At 43.1% G+C, this 27,398-nt stretch overlaps 1 pseudogene; it reads right to left on the reverse strand.

The window, feature by feature from the left end:
• Positions 1-11,064: 11,064 nt before the first annotated feature.
• Positions 11,065-11,330, reverse strand: LOC128066220 (ATP synthase subunit f, mitochondrial-like; annotated as a pseudogene).
• Between the last annotated feature and the right edge of the window lie 16,068 nt (positions 11,331-27,398).

Here is a 27,398-nt window from a genome sequence, read left to right on the forward strand (position 1 = left end):
TAAAACCCAGGATGGCAAGAGTAACTGTTTACACTTTTTGTTGCCTAGAAATGTTTACAATATGTATAGGTTGGTTTTAAAATAGCAATAAAGATATGGAATGGGATTGTAACATGATTGAAACTTTTTTAGGTATCCCTTTAGACAGGAGGTGCAATCACTTCAGAGAAGGAGTACAAACCACAGATATTCGTGTAAAAGTTTTCTGATGAAAGTAAACGTCACAGGTTTATGGCCTGTTGTGTAGATTTTCCTGTTCAGACAGTGAAGCCTTTTCTGAGCTGTATAATAGGAGCTGGTTCACACAATCATGATAGACCTGCGTTAATCATGATCGACCTGCGTTACCATCATGTCAATGACCGGAAGTGTGAAATGTTAGTGGTGAGCTTATGCTCCGAGGCTGAAACTATGATTGGATATGTAATTATTACACTGAGACTACACCATCCCAAACTCACTGCCTGCTGAGTTTCCTCTCTGTGAAACAGAGTACAGGCCACTATATGGTACATCTGCCCTGCGTTTTATTGCTTATTCATAAACTCAGTGAAACTGTTCTCCACTCAGATTTGTTCATGTTACTTTATGAACCTGGGAAGTGCCTTAAACTTGTAGATGTTTCTGTTATTTTCCTTCTTCACATTCCCTGAGAATAGTCAGATGTATTCATATCCCAGAATCAGTTTATGGAAAGTATCTTAAATAGCTTCTTGGTGCTCAGTGATTTTATGTTCACCATCTCTCCTCCAAAAGGTTTAATGTTTGAAACAAGAAATGTCCCCCTGAAACAGCCATTCAATCCCCCTCAACACACACGTATCGAGCCCACGCTCTCTGCTGACTTGGGCTGGGCCCCAAGGCTGCGGTGGAGACCAGCATAGACCCAGGGCCCTGCCCTGTCCTGCAGATCTTACGCAGTGACTCTGCATAGCAGGCGAGTATGGCTTTGCTGAAACTCATCTCCCCTCATTCCACACAAGTTCAGAGTGTCATGCACTCAGGCGAATGGATAAAGAAGATGTGCTACATATAGGCAGTGGGACACGACGCAGATAGAAAAAAATAATGAAACAATGCTATTTGCAGCAACATGGATGCAAGTCGAGATTATCACAGTGAAGCAATTCAGAAAGAGAACAAAACACCGTATTATATCACTTATATGTGGAATCTGAAATATGACCCAAATGAACCTATCTACGAAACAGACTCAGGAACATAGAGATCAGACTTGTGCTTGCCAAGGGGCAGGGAGCTGTGGGAGGGAAGGATTGGGAGGCTGGGGTTAGCAGAGGCAAACTATTATATACAGGATGGATAAACAATAGGCCCTACTGTATAGCACAGAAAATTATATTCAATATCCTATGACAAGGGCTTCCCAGGTGGTGTTAGTGGTAAAGAGCCTGCCTGCCAATGCAGGAGGATATAAGAGACGGTTGGAGAAGAACATAAAAAAGAATGTATATATGTATAACTGAACCACTTTGATGTACAGCAGAAATTAACACAACATTGTAAATCAACTATGCCTCAATGAAAAAATGTCATGTACTAACTGACGTATGTTCAAAGCTTGTTGTTGGTTTTGAGTCGCTGCATCGTGTCCAACTCTTTGCGACCCCACAGACTGCAGCACGCCAGGCTTCCCTGTCCTTCACTATCTCCTGGAATTTGCTCAAACTCATATCCATTGAGTTGGTGATGCTATCCAACCATCTCGTCCTCTCATCCCACCAGGGAAGCCCCTCGAGTCTTGAATATGTCTATTACTGAGTTTCCCATATGCCACTTGTTCCGCTGTGTCAAAGCATCACTGCTCCTACTGACACAACAGAAAGTCCTACATCCTGAGAGAAAGCAGAGGGCCCAGAAACTTCGAGTGATGGCAGAAAGTTCCATTCCAAGGGAAGCTGGTTCTCAATTCCCATGATGGAATCATCTAGAGAGATTTAGAAAACACCGAGGCCTGCCCCACTCCAAACCCCAGAGAGTCTGATTTTTCAGTCTAGGATGCCTTATGGGAACATATAGCTTTCCAGGTGATTTTAATGTATAGTCAAAGCTCAGAACCAGTGCTCTAAGGGAGATTAGCTCTTGGCTGGTGGAACCAGTATATTTCAAACCACATCCTAACATTTGCCTCTCACATCGCCATCTTTGTTTATAAAGAACCTAGCTTATCCTTTCTGGCCTGTTGGTACCTGCTCTGATTTTTTGGTAAAGATTAACATGCTCCCTTTTAAAGCTATGTGACAAAATAAAGAATTTTGAAACCCTAATCTTACCTTTTGTGAGTAATTCACCTTGTCATTCAGCAAGCTATTGGTTATGACTCAACATCCTTTGCTAACCTGCATTTCTGAAAGACAGAGGCCCACATCTGATGCCTCATAACTGCTTACTTATCTTGCTTACCTTTTGGATAAAAAGGAGTCCTGAACACCCAAGACAGAAGTTGACACCCAGAAATACCAAAGAGCTTATCTTGTTATTTTGTGTTCTAGGATTTCCTTGGAGACACAGGCACTGACTGAAGCCCTGGCCTCCTGAACCCATGCCAACTCACAGGGTTCATCTACAGGGCCAGGTAACCCCTCCTCCCTGATGCATGCCTGTATGAAAACTCTCTCCTCTTACTTGCTGTGATGGTGTTTGCTCCTCTTCCAAGGAGGCTGTCGATAAGAAGTAAGTCAATTGCATACACCTCTGCCTCAGTGAGTCCCTTTCACAGAGGCCGCCTCATCTGTGTCAGGAACAGGGTGTCAGTATTTTTTTAAAAGATTTTTTTTGACATGGACCATTTTAAAAGTGTTTATTGAATTTGTTACAATATTGCTTCTGTTTTATGTTTTGGGTTTTTGTCCACAAGAAGTGGGAGCTTAGCTCCCTGACCTGGGATTGAACCCTCACCCCCTGCATTGGTAGGTGGAGTCTTAACCACTGAACCACCGGGGAAGTCCCCAGAGCATCCGTATTTAAAGAAGAGCCCATCTACCCAACCAAGCCAGAGTTTGGCTTGACCACCCTCTTTAGAAAATAAACCACTCTGTGCTGTTGCATGGTTCTTCTTTTAGGGATAATGCTGCCCTGCCTATGCTGATGAGATGTTATGGGGCCCTCTCCAAGAGAGCACGGTGTTCTTGGTCAGCTTTCACGTAGCCTCCTGCTGCTGCTGCTAAGTCGCTTAAGTCGTGTCCAACTCTGTGTGACCCCATAGATGGCAGCCCACCAGACTCCGCCATCCTTGGGATTCTCCAGGCAAGAACACTGGAGTGGGTTGCCATTTCCTTCTCCCACATAGCCTCCTCCTCCTCCTCCTACTACGAAGTCACTTCCTACTTGGGGACAAATCAAATAGATCAACCACTATTGCTTTACAGCTTAGCACAAACGTCAAGCATTGTGCTGACTGCTGGGGTCACTGTTACAGTGCCTCACGGCTCTCAGTGTTATACAGATTAACCAACCACAAACCACTATGATATAGTAGATAACAAAACCCATTGTCTAGCAGGAAAGAACTGGGGGAAGAAAATTCTTTCTGTGGCTTTAGGAAGCAAATGTCAGATCTCTAGTACTTTGACATTTTAAAACCTTGACTTTTATTATTTTTCTGAATATAAAAGTAATGTATACTTCTTGCATCTGTTATTAGGATGTTTTTAGCTGTAAAATAAGACAACACTATTGATACTATGTATAAAACCGGTAACTAATGAGACTATGGGCTTCCCAGGTAGCTCAGAGGGTAAAGAATCCACCTGCAAAGCAGGAGACTTGAGTTTGATTTCTGGGCCGGGAAGATCCCCTGGAGAAGGAAATGGCAACCCACTCCAGTATTCTTCCCTGGAGAATCCCACGGACAGAGGAGCCTGGCGGGCTACAGTCCATGAGGTCACAAAGAGTCAGACACAGCTGAGGCGACTGAGCACAGCACAGTGAGAATATACTCTAGAGCACAGAGAATATTTATTCTCACAATGAGGATATATCTTAATGCCCTGTGGCGACCTCAATGCGAAGGAAGTCCAGAAAGGAGAGGATATGTGCCTGTGTGCGGCTGATCCACTGTGCTGTATAGCAGAAACTAACACAACATCGTGAAGCAAATATACTCCCATAAAAGTTAATTAAAAGAAAGAAAGATCCACCTAAGATGGCTTAAATAAACAAGCGAATGTGTTTGTTCACATGGGAGGAAGCCCAGAGTTAGGCGCACTGCAAGGCTGGTTTAGAGCAGCTCAGCAGTGTGTCAAGTAAGACCCAGATTTCTTCAGACTCTGCACTCTGCTGGCTGCAGTCCAGCTTTATCCTCTGTCTGGTTGCCCTAGGTCTCACAGTGTGACTTCCAGTAACTGGGACTATATGCTTCTTAGTTTCTGTCCAGCCCATTGGGAGAAAGAGGTGTCCCATATCCCTTTCTACTGAGTGAGGAAGAATGTCCTCAGAAGCTTCCAGGAAACCTCTCCTCTAGCCTCATTCACTGCAGTTAGGGCACGTGCTTGTCTCTGAACTGGTCAGGGAGACAGCTTACCCTAGTACCCACCAGTCATACCCATTCAACTGAGAGTCAGCATCTTGTGGAGCACCTGGGCTGAATGGGGAGAAGCACTGGCTTCTCCATACAGGAGAAAGAGGAACAAACACAATATATACGAAATGCCCTTTGGCGAGGCCTGACCAGCAGATAAGCATAAGAATAAAACAGAACTGAAAAGCTAACAGAGAAGATAAAGCGGGATGATAATTTTAAAAATACACTTGATTGGTTCAAAAAGGCAGGAAATGAAAAATATGGGAACAAAGAATAGGTGGGACAAATAGAAAACAAATAGCAAAATGGTAGACTTAAATTCAATCTTCAATGTACAATTCTAAACATTCTGGTTGAGAGACTGGACAAGAAACCAACAAGAATCACTGATGACTATTTTAAAAAACACACTTTGATTAATATCAGCATATGGAAATGGATGGTCAAAACTTGAAGAACAATGTAGAAGAATTAAATTACCCAATCTCAAGACTTACTCTAAAGCTACAGTGATTAAGACAGGTGTTGACAAAGCAAATAAACCCATGGAACAGAATAGAGAATCTAGAAACAGATGTATACATATGTGTCAATTAATTTACACAAAGACACCACTGAGACTCGGTGGAGGAAATTTTTTTTTTTTTTTTAAGTAAACAGCCCTGGGTCATTAAATATCACTGTGAGAAAAAATTAAATTTCAGACCTCACATCTTACTAAAACGTTATCTAGAGACGGATTATAGATCTAGACTAAATACAAATCTTTGGAGGAAAACGTAGGCGAATACCGTCATGATCTTTAAGTAGGTGAAGGCTGTTCATCATCCCTCCAGGGTTTCTAGGTTTTTAATCTTCATGCTAATGATTTTAAATGGTGGCTCGTTCCCACTTTAACTGCAAGCAAGATTGGATAATTTTTCACAAGCTAAGCCACTGGTATTTAAGTGTTCATTTGTCCCACTTTTCTGTTAGGTTATTGTCCTTTTTCTTATGTAAAAAGTACTTTATATACTAGGGAAATGTATATATTTCTTAATGTTTAAAACAAATTTATTTTTGGTTGTGCCAGCTCTTCTTTGCTTTGTGCAGGCTTTGCGTAGAGAGTGGAGGCTGCTCTTCATTGCGGGGCCCAGGCCTCTCACTGTGGTGGCTTCTCTTGCTGTGGGGCACAGGCTTCGGGGCTCGTGGGCTCTGTAGCCGGGACTCACAGGCTCTAGGGCGTGGGCCGGTAGTTGTGGCACACCGGCTTAGTTGCTCCTTGCTCCACAGCATGTGGGATCTTCCTGGACCAGGAACTGAAATTATGTCCCCTGCACTGGCAGGCAGATTCTTATCCACTGTGCCACCAGGAAAGTCCCTACTTTTTAATTTCTAAGAACTTAAGTTTTTAGGGCAGTTTTAGATTGACAGCAAAATTAAGCGAAGATACAGAGATTTCCCATATATCATTGTTCCCTCACATGCACCCTTATCAATATCCCCACCAGAGCGGAACCCTTGCTACAAAGGATGATTAAAATATGAGGCATACTTTAATCCCTCAAAGTCCATGGTTCACATTAGGGTTCACCTCTGGTGTTATACACTCTATGGGTTTGGACAAGTGTGTAATGGCATGTATACATGTCATTCAAACAAATGATATTTGTTAAAAAACAAATTGTCTTAGAACTTTTCTTTTGTACATAAAGGTAAGTAAATAGATAACTGGTTGATTCATCTTAAAACAAATTTATTCTGACAATCAGTTTGTCATTATCTTTGGCTTTATGCTAACTTTTCCAGACCAGGCACATTTTATTTCCTGTATAAATTCACCCATTCCCTGGTGCTCCTGAAGTCATTCAGTCACTCAGTTGTGCCCAACTCTTTGGAACCCCATGGACTGCAGCATGGCAGGCTTCCCTGTCCATCACCAACTCCTGGAACCTACCCAAACTCATGTGCATTGAGTCAGTGATGCCATCCAACCATCTCATCCTCTGTCCTCCCCTTCTCCTCCTGCCTTCAATCTTTCCCAGCATCAGGGGCTTTTCCATGGAGTCATTTCTTCGCATCAGGTATTGGAGTTTCAGCTTCCCCTTCTAATGAACATTCAGGACTGATTTCCTTTAGGATGGACTGGTTGGATCTCCTTGCTGTCCACAGGACTTTCAAGAGTCTTCTCCAACACTACAGTTCAAAAGCACCAACTCTTCAGCGCTCAGCTTTCTTTATAGTCCAACTCTCACATCCATACATGACTACTGGAAAAACCATAGCTTTGACTAGACAGACCTTTGTCGGCAAAGTAACGTCTTTGGTTTTTAATATGCTGTCTAGGTTGGTCATAGCTTTTCTTCCAAGGAGCAAGTGTCTTTTAATTTCATGGCTGCTGTCAAAATCTGCAGTGATTTTGGAGCCCCCAAAAATATTGTCTCTCACTGTTTCCATTGTTTCCCCTTCTATTTGCCATAGCGTGATGGGACCAGATACCATGATCTTAGTTTTCTGAATGTTGAGCTTTAAGCCAGCTTTTTCACTCTCCTCTTTCACTTTCATCAAGAGGCTCTTCAGTTCCTCCTCATTTTCTGCCATAAGGCTGGTGTCATCTGCATATCTGAGGTTGTTGATATTTCTTCTGGCAATCTTGATTCCAGCTTGTGCTTCTTCCAGCCCAGCGTTTCTCATGATGTACTCTGCATAGAAGTTAAATAAGCAGGGTGACAATATACAGCCTTGACATACTCCTTTCCCAATTTGGCACCAGTCTGTTGTTCCATGTCTGGTTCTAACTGCTGCTTCTTGATCTGCATATAGATTTCTCAGGAGGCAGATAAAGTGGCCTGGTATTCCCATCTCTTGAAGAATTTTCCAGTTGGTTGTGATCTACACAGTCACTCGCTCACTCACACAGTCAAAGGGTTTGGCGTAATCAATAAAGCAGCAGCAACACTCCTAAAACAATGCCTCAAATCGCTTCCCTTTAAAGAAGCCAGAAGGCCCAGCTACTCCTTTACCCAGCCTCCCTTGCAGCTAAAATGCAAGTATGTGATGAAGGTTTAACCAATCAGATGCTCCCACTCCAGATTTTTTAATTGGTGTCTGTTGACACAGAGCACTAAGAACAGTGGAGTCCATAGCAGCGGCAGCAGTGAGCACAGCAATGTCCAGTTTCTGGGAGAAGCAGATTCTGTACCAAGTGTCACAGCCATATCCTCAATGGCAAGACATCACTATGGGCTTACAGATGCCTGGTCTCCCTTGTTCCAGCCTTCCACCAGCCTGCCTTTCAAGCTTCCTGGCATTTCTGTGAAATGATGGCTTTTCAGTCCATTCCTTTTCTGTTTAACCACAGTTGATTTTTGATGCTGAACTTTTTAACAGGTGTAAGGAAACAAGGAGAAAATCCCTCTCCCAGACTCTGTCCCACTTTGCCATCTGAACATTAAAAACTTCACAAAAACAGTTCCTTATATACCAATAACATGCAAACAGCTTATACAGCTCAAAAAAAAAAAACAACCTCAGTCTAGAAAACATACAAAGAAGACATACAGCCAGCCAATAGGCACATGAAAAGGCACGACTGCTAATTATTAGAAAGTGAAAAGTGAAAGTCACTCAGTTGTGTTGACCCTTTGCCACCCCCATGGACAAATTTTTCAGGCCAGACTGGAGTGGGTAGCCATTCCCTTCTCCAGGGGATCTTCCCAACCCAGGGATTGAACCCAGGTCTCCCACATTGCAGGAGGATTCTTTACGAGCTGAGCCACCAGGGAAGCCCAAGAATACTGGAGTGGGTAGCCTACCCCTTCTCCAGCGGATCTTCCCGACCCAGGATTTGAACTGGGATCTCCTGCATTGCAGGCAGATTCTTTACCAGCTGAGCTACCAGGGAAGCCCAATTATTAGAAAAATGCAAATCAAAACCATGATAACCCTAAACTCATAACAGTCAGAAGAGCCGTCATGAAAAAGTTTACACATAACCAATGCTGGAGAGGGTATGGAGAAAAGAGAACCTTCCTATACTGTTGATGGGAATGTAACCTGGTGCAGCCTCCTATGGAGAACAGTATGGAGGTTCATTAAAAAACTAAAAAATAGAGCTACCATATGATTCAGCAATCCAACTCCTGAGCATCTTATCCAGATAAGATGAGAACTCTAACTCAAAAAGATACATGCACCCCATGTTCATAGCAGCACTATTTACAGTGACTAAGACATGGAAGCAACCTAAATGTCCATCTACAGATGAATGGAGAAAGAAGATGTGATTGATATATATACAGGATAATATTTCTCAGTCATTTAAAAAAATGGAATAATGCCATTTGAGGCAACATGGATGGGCCTAGAGATTATTAAATTAAGTGAAGTAAGTAAAAAAGAGACAGATATCATATGATATCGCTTATATGCAGAATCTAAAAAGTAATGCAAATTAATCTATATACAAAACTAAAATAGACTCACAGACATAGAAAACAAACTTATGGTTACCAGAGAGGGTAGCAGGGTAGGGATAAATTAGAAGTTTGGGATTAACAGATATAAACTACTATATATAAAATAAATAACACGGACCTACTATATAGCACGGGGAACTCTATTCAACATCCTGTAATAACTTCCAATGGAAAAGAATCTGAAGAAGAATATACATAGATGAATAACTGAATCACTCAGCTGTATACCTAAAACTAAAACAACATTGTAAATCAATTATACTTCAATTTAAAAAACTCAAACCCAGCTCCTTTAGTCCTGGTTGCATTTGCTCACCTTCCCCACCCCTCCCCTCTCTCTAAGGCCCGGGTATAATTTCAGATTTCAGAGGACCAGCCCAGGAGCCAGGATCAGGCGCATTCAGCTTGCTCTCTCTCCATCCCTCCCTGTCTGAACCTCTTCACTAACCTTCCCAGAGAAGAGCCTCCACCCCGAACAACATGGCTCCTACAATTCATCCATCTGCCCAGACATGTCTAACTGCCTGGAGAGGACACAGTTTGGCTTAGAACTCCTACATATTGAGAAACGGTATACTTTCCCCCAAAAGACCCTTCTAGATTATCTTTAGTGGGACGAAATGATTCTTGTTGAACCTGACACCTGCTTCCTAAAAGCTTGGACCTGCCAATTTCCTCCTCCCCTCCTTCCCTCCCCTCTCCCTCTCTTTCACAAGCATTCACAGCGCAGTCTTTAATGAGGCAAGATGGCAGAGCCTCAGCGCAGCTGTCCCTCAGAGAGCTCTCGCTTCGCTCCAGCATGTTCTGTAACCCCAATAAATCACTGTGCATCAGAACAGTCAGGCCTGTTCCTTCTCCTACAGGTGACGGAAGTCTCTGCTTCCTCCACTGCGAAGGACATGCCTTCAGATCTGAGTCGTAAAAAAGGTGGCATTTCTAATTTTTTGGAAAATAAATAAAATAGTTTTGCAAAACAAGAACATTTGGGTCACATCCCGGAGCCACCCAATGATACCTTCTCTGTGTTTCAGCCAATGGCTTCAAGGCACCTAAAGTATCAATAGGGGTTTTCCAAACTCTGGCTCCTGGACAACTTTACCTGGAGGGCAGCTGCAGGTAAACCCTGAGTAACCAAGCTGGTGGGTGTTAAATCAGCTGCCTGGGTCATACTTAGGTCCTTGGGGTTCCCAGGGACTGAAGATTCTGCACAAGAATGGCTCAGGTACATCCACTGCCAGTCACTTCCAGTAATCAAAACTTCCCATAAATGTCAATATGCTTATATTGATGTATGAACATGACACACACATGTATACACACATTATATAATAGTTTCATTATAAAGACATTTTAATAAAGTTAACTATATGCATAAACACATATCGTCTCCAATTAAGTTTTTGCCCTAAAATAGGCTAACCTAGTTACTAGTGATAGAAAGCAGCCATGATTTTCATTGCTGCTAAAAACGACTTTCCATGATCATGACCGAAGGAGATCTTTTGCAGCTCACAGGTCCCGGAGGTCAGATTTTCTACATCACCCGGTGCCAGGGTCACACACACTTATAATCCTTCTGTCAGACAAATAGTCTGGACCTGGGGAAGATTATTCCAATTTGGGGCCATCCAGAGGAGACGGAGAGAGGAATCCCCAAGGAAGGAAGCCCTGGAAGAGTTCTCCCGCTTTGAGGGGCCCCGGGTCTGCTCCCCACTGCGTCCCTGAGTCACAAGCTTCCCGCAGCCTCAAGGGCTCATTTTGGAGACCACGAGGCCTCTGAAGCTTGGCTGCCTGAAGAAAGGGGTTTATGTCAGGGAGTCCCCACGTGCCTGCCACCCGGGAGAAAGATGAGGCTGCTCTTCGGTGGGCTTCCCCGCAACCTGGGCTCTGCCCGCTGAGCAGGACTGGGAAGCCAGTGGGCCAACGGCCATCCCACAGGGTAACAGTTTGTCATCTTTTTTTTTTTTACCAGTCATTGTTTATTGGGTGTTAATTCTCCATTAGGATATGAAAGGATTCAGGGCTGCCGGGCAAAGGTGACGATCAGGAATGCAGAGCGCGCCCTCTTCAGTGGTACTTGCGTGGCCGCTGTGTTTGAGCTCCTGGTGAGAACCGCGGTAGTTGAAAACCGCGTAGGCCGCCAGCACCAGAGAGAGCCTGGCGATGCTCCCTCTCTTCACGTTCACGTACTTGTTGTAATACCGGTAGTAACCTCTTTGAACCGCTCCAGCGATGCCTGAAGGGGTGAAATCGCGCATCAGTATCCAGCTCGGCAGCTCCCCTAGTTCGACTTCCAGGAGCTTCTCCTCCTTCAGTGGTACGACTGACGCCATCTTGGAGTCCTCTGTCATTTTTAAACCTGAAAGTTGGCCAAGTTCCTTACCACACACAGACTCAGATCCAACCCTTGGATTTTGTTCCAAAATTATTTTAAAAGTAAAAAAAAATTAAATTGAGGAGTTTTGATTCTACCGCCTCAGGCACTTGCTAAAACACTCTCCAAGAATTTTTTCAGTCATTTTCATTATACATTTGCGGAAAGCTTTTAACAGATCCAAAATGCATCTGCACATCACCTCCTTGGCTTCACGTAGGAGTCCGTCAGAGCTGGGAGGACGGCTGAGTGTATCCATCAGACAGTCAAGGAAACTGACACCCAGAGAAGTGCAAGACGCACACAGCTAGTAAACAGTAAAGGAACCAGGCCTCCCGTAGGAGCCAGCATGTGTGTATGTTCACAGTAGAAATGCACTGAGGACTGTCCCTTGGCACACCGAGGGACCAAAAGCACCCACAACTATTTTATGAGGTCTGCTATTAACTGTTTTATTTAAAGAGAAGAAGTTGACTGTGAATAACTTTCTATCTATATTTTCTGAAAGGAAAGAGAGAGGGGAAAAAAAGGAAGATGATCAGGACTAAATTATATACTGATGTCAGAGCCTTTTCTCTCAACAGGTGAAAGGCACCCACTCCAGTGTTCTTGGCTGGAGAATCCCAGGGACAGGGGAGCCTGGTGGGCTGCCGTCTGTGGGGTCGCAGAGTCGGACACAACTGAAGTCACTTAGCAGCGGCAGCAGCAGGCAATAAGCACAGCTTCTGTGAGGCTGTACTGGCAGCTGTCACCTCCTTTGTGCAATAGTGACATTTCATCAACACTGTGGTGCTACTGGGGTTTAATCAATCAAGCCATATTTTTTAAGACCAGAGTCATTGTTTAAGGATCTAATATGAAAATTTTATGTAAAAAAATAGCCACTAATATGTTTTATGCAAATATACCGTTTCAACAATTTTAAAGTACATTCTTTTTTTTCCCCTCATTTTTACCTCTAAAATTAGCATCCATCTGGGAAAACAAGATGCAGTCAATGTGTCATACAACAATGTCCGCCAGGTGGCAGGCACGATGTAAAGAAAGACGGTGAAGTCACTCAGTCGTGTCCAACTCTTTGCGACCCCATGGACTGCAGCCCGCCAGGCTCCCCCGTCCATGGGATTTTCCAGGCAAGAGTACTGGATTGGGTTGCCATTTCCTTCTCCATGATGTCATGATGTAGTTACAAGAAATTTTCCATTGACTGCATTCCAGCAGGATGGAGAAACCATCAATCTCAAAAGCACCTTAGGTTAGATTTGATGAAATGGGTAATGCCTTCTTTGAAGCAAGATACAACTACAAGTGTTCATTTAAAATAATACCACTTGTTGTTTAGTCGCTAAATTATGTCTGACTGTTCTTCGACCCCATGGACTGTAGCCCGCCAGGCTCCTCTGTCCATGAGATTTTCCAGGCAAGAATACTAGAGTGGGTTGCCATTTCCTTCTCCAGGGGATCTTCCCAACCCAGGGATCAAACCCGCATCTCCTGCATTGGCAGGTGGATTCTTTACCACTCACCAGGGAAGCCCTAAATAATACTAAGAACTAGGTTATATTCTCACACTAGCTTTGGAATTCACCAATAAAGTGAACTTGTGAAACCCTAGGCACTCCACCTTCCAGCTCAGTAAAGGCAGAGCCCTGGGTCTCACTGCTCCACACCCAACCCCACTGTGTGACCCCAGGTGCGCTCTGTACCCTCCAGGACTTCTGAATCATAAAACTCATCTTTTCAAAGCTCCCTAATACAATCAGTTGTTGCGGAGGTACAATTTGCAACTATAATAGGAACCCAAGGGCAGGGCCATTCCACAACCAACAACATTGGTTGGGGAAATGTCTATGGGGGTCTCACAAGAAGTAGGAGCTGCCAGGGTGAGCACCCTCAGACATTTTTCACTGAGAACATCACTATCCATAGGCTGAGACCAGACACAAAACAACTGTGTTCCCCCTAAATAGCTCACACGATTATTTCGTGACCTTTTATAGTTGGCAGCTTACACAGAACATTTTAAGTACACATTTTATACTAGGCAGATAATTATTTCCTTCTTCTCTACCCCAGCCTCCTATGAATCTGTCCTCACTATACATTTCATAAGCACACCAATCAGTATGATTAAAATGTCCCTAAAAAGGCAGCCAACCTTCAAAGAAGCCAATAAGACATGACCCATTTCATCAAAAGAAAGAAAGAAAAAAGTTGGTTCAAAAACAGCTGAAATGTCAACATGGTTTGAAAGAAACCAAACAGTAATACAGATATAAAGATGCTATGCTTGTAATTAGCTTGATTAACAAAATAACAAAGCCAATTAGAAAAATATTAATAAAACATTCTGGTGATGAAAGCTTATCTCTGATGAGTTGGAAAAGCAAAGAAAAATAATCCAAAGCTATTCCCTAGTTTAGAAAGATTTTGTTTATCCTTCTTTGTTAGAGTTGGAGCCAACCATTCTGATGGTTTGGATTAGCTGTTAATATTTCCAGCCATTTGCGAGTATTCACATCAACGGTGCATTTCTGGGAAGAGATGACATCACCACGGATGGCAGGCTGTGGAACGACGCTTCTCCACACCTAAGTCACAAGTCTTCCTCTCCTTTCACCACCTTTATCAGTGGCCTTTCGTGAAAACTGGGCAAAAGCAAGTTAGTGACCCCAGGATACCAACACGGCCACACCTGCGTGGTGGCCATCAGACCTCCTCCATCCCCAGGGTTGCCGTGCGGTAGGCTGCCCACCAAGAATCCAGGCTTGCAGCCAGTTGACCCTCCCTGTTGTGCATCTTAATCACTTGGTTTTTTTTAACATTATGGAAGGTGAGGCAGTGAAACAGTGACGGAGAGGGGCAGTCAGTTTGGATAAGAGGCTCATACAGTTCTCGAGATTTGAGAGAGATGAGTCCTTTTATCAGGAGACCTAGTTTAGACTTGAGTAGAATTCATGTATTCACTTATTCATTCACTTTACAAATCCATTATCTCTTCAAATGACTATATATATAAGATTCACACCATAGTGGAAATAATTGGAGTTTTAGAATCATTCTGACCTGGATTCAGCTCCTGATTTGAACAACATTTTTTCTGAGCCTGTTCCATCACCTGTACATTTAGAATAATCACATCTTCTTTGAGGGTTTTTCGAAAGATTTCCAAAAATGTGTGTAACATTACTGGCACATAGTACATAATCAATCAGAGCTATAGCTAGTACTATTTTATTATTATCAACACTATCTGCTAAGCAAAACAAGCCCCTGGTTCAGTCCTTCATATTCACCTGAGGACGAGTCTTCCTCGCAGCCAGCTGCTTCAGCCTGACAAATTCAGATTCCCACTGGGTTTTGTTAACTTAGCTCAGCCTGGCCATTCTCAGCTTCTAACAGACTTCTTTCCTGACAAACCTTAATCAGCTCCTCCTGTAACTGAGCGCGAGCTCACTTCCTGATGCGTGTAGAAGCCGTGGCATTCGCTTTAGAGAAAAGGTTTTAGTTCAAGGTCAGCTGACAAGGAGGCAAGGAACCCAGCTCAAATCTGTGTCTCTGAGCCGGGGTTCAGGCAAAATGTAAGGGCTAGGGGAATTTCAAACTTGAAAAGCTGATTGGTTAGTCTGATATCAGTCCTTATATGCTACTGGGTGCTTCTGGAAGCCAGATTTTCTCTATTGGAGGACTTCTCACTTTGTAAAGGGCTCTGGTAGAAGCATTTCTATTCTTTGAGTTCCATATTCTGAAGATCGTTGGTTCTGGGTTCATCCTGAGACCTGGGTTCTCATCCAGCACATATGTAATGCAGTCTCAAAAATAACTCAAGGTTTGATGAATCAATCAACCTCTTTCAGGAGCAAAGTCAGTTTAAGCTGGTCAGTATTTTACCCGCTGATTTACTCTCAACCCTCTTCTTGACTTGACCTTGGCCTGTGCCCTTGACCTTTGCCTGCTGGGCCCAGTCTTGGCACAGTTCCTCCTAAGCCAGTTTAGTGAGAATCTCCCACTCTTGATAGGTAATCACCTTGGCCTTCTTTAGCAAGAATCCAGTTTATCAAGAGTCCCTCTACCCTTGATTAACTTCCTCCTAGTAACTTTTCATCCACTGACCCCCTCCTTCTGCTTGTTGGCCATAAATACCCAATTGCCATTGCTGTATCTGGAGTTTAGTTTCTCTCTTCTCTTGAAATATTCTCACAATAAGTCTTCCCTATTGTTCTAATTGGCCTAGTAGTTAAAAAATCCACCTGCCAGTGCAGGAGACACAAGAGACATGGGTTCAGTCCCTGGGCCGGGGAGATACCCTAGAATAGCAAATGGCAATCCACTCTAGTATTCTTGCCCGGAGAATAGCCTGGTAGGCTGCAGTCCATGGGGTCACCAAGAGTCAGACACGACTAAGCACACACCAAGTTCTAACAAGTGTCAGAGTAACTTTTATTTACACCCTTCATCTCTGCGTGTCTGTTCCTGATTAGATGGTATCACTGCCCATTAAGACAGAAAATGGCAGTCAGCCTCCTGTAGGGTCAAGATTACTCCCTGGGGGAAACTCAGCTGGTTCCTCTGAAGCAGGACCACCTCTCATCCACAGGCCATACTGGACATTCATCTTCTGAAACAGAGCCACAGAGCTGGCTGCGCTCAGATCCATGAAAGAAGTGAGATGGCTCCACTCCAGGCCCAGACCTCCCCGACGTGTTGAACCCCAAACAACCACACTGCTGCCCCCCACAGCCGCCTCTGTCTCTCCTTGAAGGCCTGCCCTTGTCCTCTTTAGGTTAGTTCCTCTGATTGAAACTCACCCATCCTGTTTCCCCAGTCCCTTCCTTGGAGCCTTGCTGACTCACTGAAGTACTACTAGGAGCAAACTGTTGATGCTGATTCCAGGTTCTTCCTCTCAGAGCCACGCTCACAGTGCATCTGGGGCTTTTTGATGACTCAGAACTGACCAGCCAGCAGAGGCCCCAGTGCTCAGCAAGCCCTGTGTTTTCCTGATGATAGCAATGAGCTGAGGCCCTTGTTAAGTGCAAGTTAATAGGCATCTCCCCCTAGATATTCCAAACCTGGTTTGGGGCCCAGGAATGTAGGTTTTTAAGAAACACTCCAAGGGATTCTTATCTTCAGAGAATATTGGGAGACCCTGAAATTCTATCAAAACCCTGAATATTTTTACAGAAGTGGAAGCTGAGACCAAACCCAAGTCCAGGGTCAGGTTGCTGATCCCTAGTGCAGTCACTGTGCCCTGTAGCCTCGGCTCAAAGAAGCAGGCGTCTCAGTCTGGGAGTTTGTGCGCCCCACTGGCCTGCGGCCTGCCGGCGGGCGAGTTCACCTCTCAGTTGGGACAGGAAACGAGCAGGCGGCACAATGGCAGCTGTGCCCCGTCCTTTTTCTGTGGATCTGTTCTCTGTGCTAAGCGTCGGGAGAGCCAGCTGCAGTCTCGAGTGACCTTGAACTAGAGCTATTTTATCCATTGAGGCCCCAGTTTTTCCATGTATAAAATGAGGTGATTGAACTAGATTAAGACATCAAATTTTTTCCCAAGAAGAGGAGTCCCCCTGTTGGGTCCAGGAGCTCAGTATAGAATTACGGTAAGACTTGGGGGTGAAAGAGGAAGAAATGGAATCTGTGGGCCCTGCTCAGAGGTGAGCCATCCTGGAGTGGGAAGGGAACAAGAGAGCTTTCTCAGTTCCTCAAACCAGGTGATGAACGGAACCCTTCACATTCTTGGGAAATTATTACAGACCCAAGCTATTATTTTAATTTTTAATATAATGTTTTTTCTATATGTACAGCCCTAAAATGTATAAACTCCATGTTTATAGGTTAATATATAAATTGCAGAGCAAAGTTGAAATCAAATATCATAAAGCTAATGAAATTCAAATTGATATTAATTTAATGTGATAGGTGAGTAGATGACATTGTCTTACAGAAACTAAACTGCCAATTTGCAGCTAATACTAGAAAAATGTTAGCTCAGATCTGGCCATATATTTGGGCTTCCCAAGTGGCACTAGTGTTAAAGAACCTGCCTGCCAGTGCAGGAGATGCAAGAGACATGGGTTCAATCCCTGGGTCGGGAAGATCCCTGGAGAAGGAAACGGCAGCCCACTCCAGCATTCTCACCTGGAGAATCCCATGGACAGAGAGGCCTGGCAGGCTCCTGTCCACTGGGTCGGAAAGAGTCAGACACGGCTGAAGCAAATGAGCATGTACACACGGTCATATATTTAGTCTTTTCCTATAATGTAAGTTGGAAGATATAACTCCCAAGAACATCTGTTTGCACGCAAAACAGCAGTTTTAATACATGCCAGCCTTTGTTTGTAATTCAGGAGCAGGAAAACTACCACTTAACCAATACTCTGTAAGTGAGCAGTGCAGATGTCACTTGATAACTCTGAAAAGTTTTCTCTTTGATTTGAAGATATTCATCTGCATTTAATGGACAACTAATCCAATTATTGCTGCACTCCAGAACAGAGCCATTCTTCAAGGCACACTGACTACTGACATTAGTGTTAATTGAATCGTTGGAAATTGATATTTTCAAAGATGGAGACCACAGTGCACATCTGCTGGAAATGTAAACATGAACATTATGAGGCACACTCCTTTTTAGTCTGACACGCCTGTGTTTTGTGTGTCCTGAGATGATTCAGTTCTCCCACATTTCTGTGCTCCGCCTGTGGCAAGAAATCTCAGTGACAGAGTATACCAAGAAGTCAGTTGGATTTCACTTGATATAAGCTCAAAGAGAAACAAATCGAAACAGAAACACAAGGATTCTGGCGGTACATACCACTGCTCAAGTGTAGTCATCCGGAGGAGTCAGAATCTGTGTATAACAACTGTGACAGATTATCATCACTATGAAAACAGAAATTCAAATTCCTCATAGAGAATCTACAGGTCTTTGAGCAATTGACCAACCCTGAGAAAGGAGAATTTAGCAGGAAAAGTTAAACTCTCTTTGCTTTTAGGAGGCTGAGGTCCAAGCCCAACTCTGTCACTAACTGGCTCTGGAAGGCTCACATCTCAAGTGTTCACATCTTTAGGCATCTGTTTCCTCATCTATGAAACCCCCTTACAACCCCCTTACCTCACAGGATCACTCTGATGGTGAATGAGACAGCTTACGTGAAGGTGCTTAAACTATCCACTTCCTGCTTACTAATGGAAAACAATCACCATGGCAGGGCCAAGTGGCTAGAGGTTGACTTCCAAACACTTTGAAATGTCCTGGCCAGTTATCCTTGAGTAGCCGGGGATGGATGTGAATATCTCTTGGTCCTTCCGGTCTTTCCTGTCCAGGCCTCTCCTGAGGAAGTAAGGGCAATGGTAGTTGATTAAGCTTTCTGAAAGCATCGAAGGCCCATTCCTTGCTCTCTGCTGCCCTCTCCAGTACGGAAGTTGCCATTGCATCGGATGGGTTCACAGTAAGTCAGGAAGTGCGGTGCAGGCTCTTACTGTCCTCTGGGCGCCTCAGTCAGCCCCAGCCATTACTCAGATCCGCAGCTACAGCCTGGCCTCAATTCACTGCAGGCTGCAGACCCCCAAGCCCTGAGCAAGCCCCTCTGTTCATCTTTTAGTCTGCACACTTCCTTCTCCCACTTTCTTTGTTGTTAGGGCTTAGTTAAGATGATTTTAGGACCCAGAGACCCCATAAACTTTCCTCATGTCTGCTGACCTGCATTGAAATGATTTCCAATTACATGTTAGCCACTGAGGAAACAGAGACATGCTTTGTTCTAATTCCATTTTAATGTTTGAGGTCTATTTGAATACCTAATTCTATTTTAATGATTAGCATTTGCATTAGCCTTTTAAACACCCTTGAGGCTGTGGTACGAAATAAACAAGGACTTCTTAAAAGTAGCTTTTTTGTTTGCCATTCACAGCCTCATTATTCTTTTGAATAGAAAAGTAATTTCTAAATGAACCCCATGGGACTTACAAGAGGCTCCAGTAGGTTCAGGGAAGAAAATATTAGGACTTTTATTTTTATATAGTATATTTAATTTTAGTCTTCTAGAATTTCAGTCTTGGACAATATTTTACAACATACATAATATACTAGCAGACCAGTTCAGGCATAGAATTTACACATAAATTTGTTTGAAAAATTTTTTTAATTGAAGTATAGTTGATTTATAATGTTGTGTTAATGTCTGCTGTATAGTAAAGTGATTCAGTTATGTATATATATATTATATACATATACACATATTCTTTTTTTAATATATTCTTTTCCATTACAGTTTATCACAGGATATTGAATATAGTTCCCTGTGCTATACAGTAGGACCTTATTGTGTGCATACAGAAATGTTTATATATTTTATAGGAATGTAGTTTCATTTGATTTATTTGTTTTGTTCCTGAAGGGATATATTATACAATGATAAAAGATTAGAGGCCTCTTTTTTAGAAGAGCATTCTCCTGTCTGGGTTTCAGAGTAACAAAGTGAAAGTGAAAGTCGCTCAGTCGTATCCGACTCTTTGCAACCCCATGGACTGTACAGTCTATGGAATTCTCCAGGCCAGAATACTGAAATGGGTAGCCTTTCCCTTCTCCAGGGGATCTTCCCAACACAGGGATCGAACCCAGGTCTCCTGCATTGCAGGCGGATTCTTTACCAGCTGAGCCACCAGGGAAGCCAGAGTAACAAAGCGAGCTTTCAAAAAAAAGCACATTATGCTCTAACCCCATCCCAGAGAGAAAACCACCATCTTCGGAGTGAAGTTTGTGATATAATTTTTTAAAAAGCAGCCCCTGGTGATTCTGACACAAACGCCTCTGCTAAAAATCACACTGTTTAGACTGTCAGCTCCCTGAGGGCAGACGACAGCAGTCTTGTTCATCATTTATCTGAGTAGTCTAACACACTGCCTGACACAGACGTTCTGTAAATATTTGCTGAAGGAATGACTGACGAACAAATGAGTCACCATCTGGAAACGGCCACTGCCAGCACCCCGGCCTTTGTTTTTAGGTTTTGTGTTCCTCTATGATTATTTTGCACAGTTGAGAACCAACTACATCTAAAAGTGAGTAGCTTATTTGATCACTTTTAGTAAACAGATGTTCAAGATTAAAAATTACTGAAGTATTTCAGCATTGTTTAGCATTTGGCATCACCTATTACAAATTACACTAGGTAAAAAAAATCTTTTTACATAGAACTGTCTTCTATATACCTCATTGTAGGCTGAATGATAGAGTCCCAGAGTGGGGTTTTCAAAGAATGAGAACATTTTAAAGGCTGTAGCTGCTGTGGGAAGAATGAAGGAACACGGACCCCAGGAGCAAGAACTGTGGTGTTTGTGATCTAGCAGAGGAAGGGTCTTCAGTGGAGCTCTGCGGGGCAGCAAGAAACTGTGGTGGTCTCATTGTGTCTGAGCCCTGCTTCCACCACTCCCTTAGATTCTTTAAGCTGGAGTTTCTCCACCAATAATGTGACTATTCACAGCCACATGACAGGACAGTTGACTCTGAAGCTCTTCTCGGTGTTAGAAATAATGTTTACACTCGTCAGAGGGACAGAAAAAGCCTTGGAGTCCAGGAGTGGTTTCCATGAAAAGATGCCACTCTGTCTCTCTCAACACACTGTTGACCCACAAGGTGGGGGTGACCTGAAGAAGGTGCAGAGATGCTAGGGACTCTGGCCGATGAGTCGCCTCAGAAACATCAAGGCTGTGTCTCCCTGTTGGCACAAAGCAGTGCTGCTGAGCTCTGAGAGATCAAGAGCAGTCTGAGCACTCTTTTTCTCTTCATGGTGTGCCCGTAAAACCAGCCAGGCAGCTTGCCTCTCCTGCTCTCCCAGGCCTGCTCAGGCCAGAAGCCAGCAAGCAGTGTCCTTTGGAATGCTTGAAACCAAGATCAAGGTTTGTGTTTCATCTTTGGCACAGGGTTGTACCAAACTTTGATGTGTTTTAAGAGTGACCTGAGGTGCTCAGAAAATATACAGACCCCCTGTCCCACCCTCTGGAGATCCTACAGGCCTCAGGCGGGGGGAGCCCAGGAATCTGCACTGCCTTCTGTGATTCTCAGGTAGGTAGCCTGAAGGCCAGTTTTGGGAAAAAACACTGGCACAGCCCTGGGTGGGGAACCAGAAGACCTGAGTGTGAAATTAGGTAGTTCCCCAGACCTCAGCATAAGCCTCAGAAGTCACTCCACCTCACTGGCCCTGTTGCTTCACCTGAAAGCTTCATTTTTACAGTCCAGGGAGCAACACCCATTCATCCAAAGCCTGTTGCTCAGAGATTGAATGAGATGCTGTAGACAGGAAAAGCACTACTACAACTCAGAGCACACACTGAAGGTCCTAAATCTTGTCTCCTGCCTTTCACACCAAGGTAAACACAGACCATAGCTGGCTGATTTACGCCATGCCCCCAAATGGAGACTCTACCCCAAGACGAACACCTGTTTCCCCTTTGTGTTTGCGTGCTTTGCTGTGGTAGAGTAATGCTGGCCTCCCACCAAGCAGCATCTCTGCATTTCCTGCTTGTCATTCCTTGTGCTTGGAGCGCTGGCTGCTGCGATCAGTCCTGGGATCACCCTCGGGATACCTGTAAAACCTGTAAGTCTCCCCGCGAGGTGATGGAGCATAATCCACACAACCAGCCAGAGCAGATTTATCCCTCATGTACTTCCAGAATGAGTGGGTCTCCTGATGTGGCTAACAAGGAGTGAGTCCACCTGCCGCACGCCAACCATGGCTCTGGACACTCAGCACAATATTTCATTCCTGTCAACCAACTTGCAAGGTGTTTGCTGTTATAACCATGAACAACAGAGACTTGGGGGAAGTTAGGTGACTGGCCCAAGATTATACAGCTTGGTAAACCGACAAGCCAGGGTTCCAATCCAGGTTTGACCAATGCTGAAGCTTCCGCAGATGTGGTTTCTCTCTTCAAGGAGTTTCTGCCACATTTAGGGACACGAGGCTACAGGGGCGAACATTTTATCCAGTGTTAAATGAGGTTGGGTTGGGCTGACAAATATTGTTAGCAATTCAAGTGAGACTAGCCACAATCACAGTGCCAAGCATCTCATAGATTAAGGGATACACACACAGGGGTGTTACCTGCCTCTTAACTATTAACCTAGTCCAACTGTAAAAACTTTCAAGAAGCAAAATGCAGAGAGCCTGAAGTTCACAGTCACAGACGCATACCTTAACATCCAGTACTTGTCTCATAAATCCTCCAGACTTGTCACATTGACAGTGTCAAACAGCTTCACAGGGCTGGGCTTCTTATGTGGGGACCTCACTACTTGCTTGCCCCCTTCCCTGCTCCATAATGGCTAGCTGGACTGCAGTGCATAGACAAGGCAAATTAAAAAGCAATCACCAGCAACTCATATCTAAAGTACAGAATTACAATTAAAACATTATCAGTGAACGAACGCTTCTATTAGAAATAACGCCATTGTCTACATAGGCCAAATGCCCAGCAGTCTCCCATAAAACTTAATATTCATGTTCCCCAATCAGAAGACTTGGATATACATGGACAAGGTGTGTGACACAAGAAACGACTGTGGGGATTGTTCAGATGAATCAGGTAAAGATGAAAACTTGTAATTAATGCTTTAACGAGTTCTTAGAGTTGCTATCCTTACATTTCAGTCATATAAATTGACTCACATTTAGAAATCTTCCTAAGGATGTTCACATTCACAATTAAGCAATTCTATCATTTCCAGTAGTTTGTATATTTAAGCTAGGTGAGTTCTCTAGCTAAGAAGCAAATAAAGCCAGATTTGCCAAGATTAACAAAGGAAAAAATCTTGGTGAACAATTCTTGCATTTCTTTGGAAATTTGGTAAAATCAAAAAATTCTGAATGTTTTGACTTTCAAAGATTTTTATTTAACCTTTGGCATTTCCTTGCCAGTCATCTACCACTTTCCTCTTGAGACGCCTTCCACAGTGTTTTCCTACGATGACTTAACACTGTGTAGTACCCTGACCGCTTTGCAATCTGGTAAAAGGGATTACTCTAAAACCATGGTGGTAGATACAAGATATTGCTGGCCCCAAGGCAAAAGACTTATCGGAAATAAAATACACTAAACAGATCATACTTTGCCTTTTGTACAGTCCTCATGGAAGGTAGAAATAGAAGCGCTTCTTAGGAGTTGGATGTTATCTAACAAGGTGTTGGCAACAGAAGACTAGAAGTATAAACAGATCTTTGTTGCCAGCTGCCGAATTACCGAATATCGGTTCTCTTCCTCATGCATTAAATGTATAAGCTCATACGGACCCTCCTTGTTTATGCAGTGTGTCAGTACGAGGCAGTACTCTTTTTTCAAAGTACAAATTCTCTCACCCAAATATGTAGAATCTTTAACAAACAACTGCAATATTCCTCTTGGACAGTTTTTCTTAATATTTTAAAAATCCAAATGGCTGTTTTTTTTCCCGCAACATGACATTTTAACAGTTATGCTTCTAAACATAATAAGTTTTACAGTGCCCAAAGTGTTCAGGCTGGAGATGTGATACTGTTTTCTTTGCCGACTGTGCCTGCATTCCCAGAACTTGCTGCAAAGATGGCATTCAAGACTGTGCTGACTGGGGTGATGAAAATTTATGTGAATAGAAGCTTTTTTTTAAACTGCTATTTTGGAAAGACTAAAAACTGTTGTTAATTCTGTTTACTTCTCTCCCCATAATATGACATATGTATCTTAAAGGTGTGTGTGGGGGTGGTGGTATGGAGGGAGTTGCTAAAGCACAAATCGAGTGTTATGTAATAAAGAACAAAATGAAGGAGAGAAATCAGACCCAACCTTTAGTGACCTTTGGCCTGTTTCTAAACTTTAAATGTGTTTCCAATTTTTAGAATGTAGCTTTCTGTCCTTACACACAGGGTTATAATGACACAAATGTACTCTAGTTCAGTTATTTCAACAAGGTTTTTAATCCTGGGACTCCCCTGGTGGTCCAGTGGCTAAGACTCCACACTTTCAATGCAGGGGGCCCAGGTTCCATCCCTGGTCAGGGAACTAGATCCCATACGCCACAACCAAGAGTTTGTATGCCATAACTACAAAAGAAAAAGATCTCACATTCTGCAACTAAAACCTGAGGCAGCCAAATAAAAAAATAAAACAAACAAAAAAAAAGATTAATCCTAAGAATCCTCAGTTCATAATCGATGTCTCTTTATTAGTGTAACCCTGGTTTAGATCCAACTGAAAGTAAGTTTGATTCAAAAGCAGTGGATGACAGCCAGCAAATAGGGATAACAGCCAAAAGATCAACCAGATCAGAATCATTTGTCCTCCAGCCTGCCAGGGCCTGAAATTCTTTACGGCAGGTACTAAGGTCAAAGGAGCAGACCTGGGTTTGAGTCTCACCCTACTACTTATGAGCTTCCCTGGTGGCTCAGATGGTAAAGAATCTGCCTGCAATGCGGGAGACCTGGGTTCAGTCCCTGGGTTGGGAAGATCCCCTGGAGGAGGGCATGGCAACCCACTCCAGTACACTTGCCTGGAGAATCCTCATGGACAGAGGAACTTGCTGGTCCATGGGGTCACAAAGATTCAGACACAACTGAGTGACTAAGTACACACACACACTATTACTCAAGGGGTATGTTTTAAGGGTTCCCTTATCTGAATAATGTGACTCTTTAGAAGAGACTTTTATGACAATCGGTAATCACAAGCTAGAATCAGGATTGCTAGGAGGAGTATCAACAACCTCAGATATGCAGATATTCTAATGGCAAAAAGCAAAGAGGAACTAAAGAGCCTCTTAATGAGGGTGAAAGGGGAGTGGAAAAGCTGGCTTAAAACTCAGCATTCAAAAAACTAAGATCATGGCATCTAGTCCCATCACTTCCTAGCAAATAGATGGGATGGGGAAAAAGTGGCAGATTTTTTTCTTGGGCTCCAAAATCACTGTGGAGGGTGACTGCAGCCATGAAATTAGAAGATGCTTGGTCCTTAAAAGAAAAACGATGACAAACCTAGACAGCATATTAAAAAGCAGACATCACTTGCCAGCAAAGGTTGGATCACACCACCAACTCAGTGGACCTGAGTTTGAGCAAACTCCGGGAGATAGTGAAGGACAGGGAAGCCTGGCATGCTGCAGTCCATGGGGTTGCAGAGTTAGACACCACTTAGTGAGTCAACAAGATGATATGCATTGTACAGTGCCTAAGATACTAATAACCACAGGAATTGTGGGCAACTGAAGAAAAATTGTAAGGATATGGTGGACTCTATTAGCTGAAAAAAAAAAAAAGAAAACTACTCTCCTTTTGTCGGGGAGGATTATACTTCCCCAATCCTCACAGCTACCAGACTATATACATGCCTTGTGTAGCTGCCGAAATTTGTTAATGACGTGTCACTTTCCAACCTAAGTTTGAACAGCCAGCGGGTTGTTTGCGATCTTCTTCCTGTCCTGAGACTGGTAATGCTGATTAAAGGCTGTTTTTGGAATAAAGTGGGGCCCAGCCACAGGCAAACCACAAACATCAAGTGATACTGAAAATGCTACAAGAAAAACATTACTTGTCCATAGCCACCAACACACCACCAGATCCTTTAAATAATGGATTGAAGAAGTAACCTTTTTAGAGGTTGCTAGGGAAAAAAATTCTCTGAACATAGGCAAAACAGGAGTAACCTTAGCCAGCCTCTGCTTCAGTGAGTGGCCCTGGGATAAGCCTAGCCTGGAAATCTATTTCACATCTCTATTTAGACCCTCTCCTGTACGGATCAAACGCAAATAACTGAAAGGATGTTCATAGTGGCATTTTCACATGCTCAAGTCAGCCTATCACTGCAATCTCTTGGGGTGAGTGCAGAACATTTCTAAATGTGCTAGTGAAGCATCATCAGGAAGTTCATGAGAAATGCAAATCCTTGGGCCCTCCTCCAAGTCTTCTCAATCCTCTGCCCTCCAAGCAAGCCACTGCACTTGCTTTAGCCAGTTACATACAAGAAGTGATACATGCAACAGCTTTAGGAGCCAGCACATGCCCCATCATCTTCTCACTCTGCCAGATGGAGGCTGCTTCATGAGTCTGGGGCCAGGAGTATGTAGCACAGCCCAATCTGACCCACAGGTCTGGAGACATGTGCTCATGTTTTGTAATTTTGTAAACCACTGAGGCTTTAGTCCTAGTTACTGTAGCAGCACATCTTAATAGAAACACAGTAAGATATGCACACACTTTTCTTAGAGCATCTCATTTTTGTGAATTAATAGTGACTTTTAGATATAGTTGTATAACTTCAAAAGGTACTTTCAAATTGGTATGGAAATTTAAAATGAATTCTTATTGTTGCAAGCAGAAACTAAGGTATGACTGCTAATACAATTTTTTAAAAGTAGCCCTATATTGCAAGAATTTTCTGGGGTAATGGAACTATTCAGTATCCTGTGGTGGCAGTCACATTACATGTTAAAATTTTTACAACTGTCAATTTTACTCTATGTTAATCTTAAAAGTAAAAAAAGTTTAAGGAAAAAAGTTATTCATTTAAGATGTTATCACTTTAGGAAGACAAGGTGACACTCCTAACAACTTTTTTTTCAGGCATCTTGGAGAATAACTACCTAGAACAAAGCAAAGAAATTAACTTTTTTTTTTTTTGAAGTAAACCTCAGTTGTATCTACAAAATGGAGCTAACAGTCCCTACTTCATAGACTGAGGATTAAATCAAAGAAAACTATTATAATATATATAAGGCATTTGGTATCTTTACAACACAGACAATATTAAACACTCCACTCACCCACCAGAGAATATTTTCTTATAATTACACCCATCGCAAACCATGGAAGCCCAGGACCCACTGGAGAAAAACTTTTCAAACATTAAGAACTTTATACCACCACTGTTACTTATACTGTCATTTTAAATCTTTAATCAGATTCCATTCATGATTATCAGTCATATTACATGCCATGATTAGCTTTCTATAAACAATTTTGCCTTCTGTGTACAAATTGGTATCAATGAAATAAAAAATAAAACCATA

The sequence above is a fragment of the Budorcas taxicolor genome, chromosome 20 (genome assembly GCF_023091745.1).
Source record: "Budorcas taxicolor isolate Tak-1 chromosome 20, Takin1.1, whole genome shotgun sequence".
Classification (NCBI taxonomy): domain Eukaryota; kingdom Metazoa; phylum Chordata; class Mammalia; order Artiodactyla; family Bovidae; genus Budorcas; species Budorcas taxicolor.